We start from the raw sequence: 6,680 nt of genomic DNA on the forward strand, positions 1-6,680 counted from the left end.
CAATTCATCCTCCATTCATCTACAATTTATCCTTCATTCATCCACCATTCATCCTCCATTCATCATCCATTCATCCACCATTCATCCTTCATTCATCCTCCATTCATCCTCCATTCATCCACATTCATCCTCCATTCATCCTCCATTCATCCACCATTCATTCTCTATTCATCCTCCATTCATCCACCATTCGTCCTCCATTGATCCTCCATTCATCCTCCATTCATCTACAATTCATCCTCCATTCATCTACAATTCATCCTCCATTCAGCTACAATTCATCCTCCATTCAGCTACAATTTATCCAGTAGCACTCACCACTCCACAGGTCCAGCATACAGTACTGCTTACAGTAAAGGAAGTTATGCAGTACTTTTGGATCGGATGAGTGGAATCTATAAGGTAGTAGTAAACTCTGTGTGGTAGTGGTGAACTGTGTGTGCAGTTGAGGTAAACTGTGTGTGCAGTAGCAGTGTACTGTGTGTGGTAGTGTTGAAGACAGTGGTTTGGTTCTCTTTCATTCTTCCACACAGATGGCTAGTGAGGTTGTTGGTGAATAATTGCTCTGGAGTTCACGTCTGTGTTTGGAAACCTGTCTGGACAGAAGATGAAGCATTATGGTCATATTTGCGTTTGGACACAGTGAGGAGTATCTTCTGGTTTTGGCTGTTGAAATGGGAGGCGTGGGGGTGCGCGGTATGTAGATGGTGTGGTCTCGTGTAAAGTTCAGTCAGTTTGAGTCTCTGTAAATAAATCTCTTATCTGGGTTTAATCTGCTCTTACACACGAGAGTCCTGCTTCAGACTGCTCTCACAGTTGTTCTCGCAGTAACATGTTTTTTAAAGCTTCTTTATTTGCCTGGAAGAACCTGAGCTTTCATCCATTCATCTTCCTCACTGTGTTTTCGGAGGAGAAGACCTAGCGCTGGAGCTGTGTACACGCCTCTGGCTAACAGCCTGCTTGACCAGACCACCCTGCTGGAGAGGAAGGGTGGAGCTCCGAGCTCCTGTTCATAAAGTGCTCGGAGGAACAGGACTGATCTGGGGTCAGCAACTGCTCTTTATATCACAGCACTCAAGCTTTCATTCCCGTACCAAAGAAAAGACGTACCCAGCGTAACTCACCAGGCGCCGCCACTCTGCGAACTCGTCCGCTGCCCCCGGCCGGGTATCAGCAGGTACCACCTCCCGGTGCCGCGACTGAGCCTCAGAGGAGCGGAACTTAGCCACTGTGAACACGGCCTGTCCCGGATCTGTTCACAAAGCGAGCCAAGTCCTGCTCCTCAAGTCCTGCTCCTCAAGAACCGGATCAGGACCTGGCTCCTCGCCTCCTCACATGTGCCTCTCACACTGCTGCTTTTGTTTGTCAGCTCTCGTCACACAAAACCCAAATCGCTTACAGACACAGACAGTCAGTCAGCGCCGGGTCCCAGCTGCCGCCACCACTGCCACTGTCTGCACGAACAGAGCAAGCGACTGCGGGACGTCCTGCCTCATTTCTTTAGTTTCTTCTGTAAAGATCGTATTGCACCCTGTACACAGTTGGATGAGGTTCTAGTTAATATTACCAACTTTTTTTTACAAAAAAATATAATATGTGCTTTACTTTAAACTACATATAAATAAAGTACAGTAGTAAAGGAAATAACAAAATGGAGAAATGATTGCTATATGGTTAAGGATTCTAGCAAATACAAGTTCAGCATAATAGCATATGAAAATAAATCCTATAGATATTAATACATTTATATATGCTCCATGCAATATGTATATATGTATGCAGTAACATATTACAATGTTTTTTTCCTCTCTCTTTTTTATAACATTATTGTGGTACAACACATCACAATGTTATATTACAAGTAATGTGCATGGAAAGGATTGTGTACGTAATATATTACATTTCTGTATATTCCTAAATACTTTTACAGACTTTACTATTTAGTCTATATTACTGAAATTCTATTTTTATGAGGCTCAATGAAAGATCCCATACTGCACTGCAGGCTTCTATATTTATCTTTATCCTGTTCCTCCCCAGAACCTTATGTTGCATAAACTCATTAACACATATTTATATTTCTATTTTCTCTTTTTTCTGTACGCACTCATGCAGCAAATTACTTTGCTGATATCATTGCAATGTTTTCCATATGTGGGTTTAAAGAGCGGCTTCAGAACAGCAGTGTTTTTACCGCACCCACATGAGTCCACACGGCACCAGAACTGCCAGACCCGACCAAATCACCAAACCCCAGCCAGCAGTCTCAGACTTTTTATGCTGTTCTGGATATATTTTTCTTATAATTTTGTACCGTATATTAAATACTCACAAAATATATATATATATATTTTAGAGAACAGGTGAGATGGTGAAGGTGATATGGTGAAGGTGATATGGTGAAGGTGAAATGGTGAAGGTGAAATAGTGAAGGTGAGATGGTGAAGGTGATATGGTGAAGGTGAGATGGTGAAGGTGAAATAGTGAAGGTGAGATGGTGAAGGTGAGATGGTGAAGGTGATATGGTGAAGGTGAAATGGTGAAGGTGAAATAGTGAAGGTGAGATGGTGAAGGTGAGATGGTGAAGGTGAGATGGTGAAGGTGAGATGGTGAAGGTGAGATGGTGAAGGTGAGATGGTGAAGGTGAGATGGTGAAGGTGATATGGTGAAGGTGAGATGGTGAAGGTGATATGGTGAAGGTGAGATGGTGAAGGTGAGATGGTGAAGGTGAGATGGTGAAGGTGAGATAGTGAAGGTGAGATGGTGAAGGTGAGATGGTGAAGGTGAGATGGTGAAGGTGAGATGGTGAAGGTGAGATGGTGAAGGTGAGATGGTGAAGGTGAGATGGTGAAGGTGAGATGGTGAAGGTGAGATGGTGAAGGTGAGATGGTGAAGGTGAGATGGTGAAGGTGAGATGGTGAAGGTGATATGGTGAAGGTGAGATGGTGAAGGTGAGATGGTGAAGGTGAGATGGTGAAGGTGAGATGGTGAAGGTGCCGGTATGAAGTGGATGGAATGCAGATGGTTGGAAATCCCTGGCAATGTGATTCTGCTTTATTAACGAATCACTCCGCCAGGAATCCCTCCAGCTGCCCCGTGCAGAGAGGGGCGGAGCCCCGGCATCCCAATCATACGTCCCCGCCATCATTACATATAAATGCACACATTATACACACACACACACACACACACATTATACACACTACATACACATTATATACACACACACACACACACATTATACACACACACACACACACACACATTATACACACTACATACACATTATACACACTACATACACATTATACACACACACACACACACATTATACACACTACATACACATTATACACACACACACACACACATTATACACACTACATACACATTATACACACACACACACACACATTATACACACTACATACACATTATACACACACACACACACACATTATACACACTACACACACATTATACACACACACACACACACATTATACACACTACATACACATTATACACACTACACACACATTATACACACACACACACACACACACATTATACACACTACATACACATTATACACACTACATACACATTATACACACTACATACACATTATACACACACACACACACACACACATTATACACACTACATACACATTATACACACACACACACATTATACACACTGCATACACATTATACACACACACACACACACATTATACACACTACATACACATTATACACACACACACACACACACACACATTATACACACTACATACACATTATACACACACACACACACATTATACACACTGCATACACATTACACACACACACACATTATACACACTGCATACACATTACACACACACACACATTATACACACTGCATACACATTACACACACACACACATTATACACACTACATACACATTATACACACACACACACACACATTATACACACTACATACACATTATACACACACACACACACATTATACACACTGCATACACATTATACACACACACACACACACACACACACATTATACACACTGCATACACATTACACACACACACACATTATACACACTGCATACACATTACACACACACACATTATAGACTCACACACAGTAAAATGTGCTGAAGCTCATGGGTTGATCTGTCTGAATGTGAGGAAACACTCTTCAGTAAATCTTTAGCGTTTAAATTTCTGACAGAGCAGCACTGTGGGGAGGTTTTGCTGCATTCTGGGGACTGGTGCATGAAGCTGGATGTGCTGTTTTTAAGCCGGATATCATAAGTTTAGTTTTTACTCCACAGGCTGACGGCTCTGAGATCGAGATACTCCAGTTTCTTAAAGTGATCACTGTGATCTGATCAGTCTGTTAAAGTCGTTCCACATCCTGTACGGAGAATTCACCTTCATTTACTGTCATTAACAAACACCCAGCAAACACGGCCAATCAGATCAGAATCTCAAGTTTTTCACCTGTTAATAATGCAGAAAAAAACAACCCCCAACTAAACAAAACTCAGCTTCCCTAGAGAACAGGCCTGTGATCACTACAGTGGTTGTTAATGATTTATGACCCACAGGATGAAAACACTACTATTCTAGGAGTTCAAAAGATTAATATCTGTAATTTTGCTAAAGGCAAGAATTTGATAGACATTTTATACTGGTAGAACTGGCACTAATTTGTCAGCCTGGTAGCTAAACTATGGTAAGCTAACCATCTAGAATGAATTCTAGTGAAGCAAGAAGAGCACAATGGGTGCTTTTTACTTGGGTTTAAAAAGTTGCAATTAGAAGCTCAAGAGCTGAGATGCAAAAACTGTCTTAGCTACTGGTGAAATGGGCACTAATTTTTAAGATGGGTAGCTCAGCTACACTAAGCTAATAGTCTGAAAGGGATTCTAGCCAACCAAGCTAAGCTCTAACAAGTTCTATTCAGAACTGTGTACTGGTTGTGTTATCATGTTAGCCAGTCGCTGAATGATGTGAGAAATGGTGGATATATATATATATATAAAGAGACTGGGGCGCTACAGGCTCAGGGGATGATGCTCTGTGTTTTAATATCACACTGAGAAAATCACAAGAAAACACCACAACACTCACTTCCTCTCAGAACCCAGAGCTCAAAGCACTCTCAGCTTCCTCTCCACTCGTCCTCCTCCGAGCCGAACGCTTCTGAAAAGCAGAGAACAAACCTTTTATTACCTTCTGGATCATCAGAGTCTGATCTGAAACATCTCTGATAGCTGAGTGCTGTTCTCAAACTCACCCCAACCTCATCCAAAAACACCCTGAACTCACCCATGTGTGGGGTATATACTCTTAACCGGAGTATTCTGGGATGCACTGCTGTGCATATTGTTTTATGTGAGCAATACTCGGCTGATTAACGGCAGGTAAATGGTGTTTTTTAAAAGAAGAAAGTTTTTCTAACATCACACATCTTCAATATAATTAATATTTTCAAATGACTGAGGATAACACGGTTTAAGGGCTATTTTTGAGAAACTCTTCTAATTGCACATTTAGGCACAATTCAGAATAATAAGCTTAAAAAAAAATTGATTTAAATGTGCTGAAGTTCATCTTAACCCGTCTGACACCGCTAACAAATGATGTGTTAAATTAGTGGGAAAGATGTCATTATTAGACGAGACTCACAGAAAGGCTTAATTGTCTGAGCTGTCAGTCGTGCGAGAGCCGCAGCCGCAGCATTAATAACAGCTTTATCATTAAAAGTGTGGATCTCTGAGCTCAGCAGGGTGAGTCTGAGCTGAATCTTAAATTCTACAGCTTTATTTCGCATCATCTAATCTTCTGCCGCCTATCACTACCGCACATCGCGACCGAACCCTCCGCACACTTATCTGATCCAGCTACCGTCTGAACAAACCCACCGACTCAGTGACAAATAGATTCTAATAGAACTTTCTTAATAAACTTTCCCATCACTTTATATTTAACCCTTTCAGACACACAGATCATTTCTTTAAAATCTATTTTTCCCATTTCTTCCCTTCTCCCCACCCCTCTGATTACTGTCTTCATACCTAGGAGTAGAGCCTTGTTCTGATAGAGGGGTAGAGTGTGGTGATTATTAAGGTGATAGATGTGATAGTTTAAGGTAGATGTGAGTCTTGGTTCCTCCTGCAGCTCTGAGGGAGTTCTGATCTCTGCAGGTTCAGAATTTGCTCTGATTTTCTGTAAATCTGCTTTACAACAACATCTGCTGCAAAAAGCCCTAAATAAATAAATGTAATATGATTTGATTTAAAGAGCAAAGGTTGTTTGGTAATTAAGTCTATTTAGAATTGTAATGTAATTTTTACAATATTCTATATAAATACACATATAATGTAAACATAAACAATAAAACAATCTTCATGTTCTGTGATATTTTGTGATGTTCTGTGATGTTCTGTGATGTTCTGTGATGTTCTGTGATGTTCTGTGATGGTCAGGTGATATTCTGTGATGTTCTGTGATGTTCTGTGATGTTCTGTGATATTCTGTGATGTTCTGTGATGTTCTGTGATGGTCAGGTGATGTTCTGTGATGTTCTGTGATATTCTGTGATGTTCTGTGATGTTCTGTGATGTTCTGTGATATTCTGTGATGTTCTGTGATATT

This window comes from Astyanax mexicanus, chromosome 8, assembly GCF_023375975.1.
Source record: "Astyanax mexicanus isolate ESR-SI-001 chromosome 8, AstMex3_surface, whole genome shotgun sequence".
NCBI classification, from domain to species: domain Eukaryota; kingdom Metazoa; phylum Chordata; class Actinopteri; order Characiformes; family Acestrorhamphidae; genus Astyanax; species Astyanax mexicanus.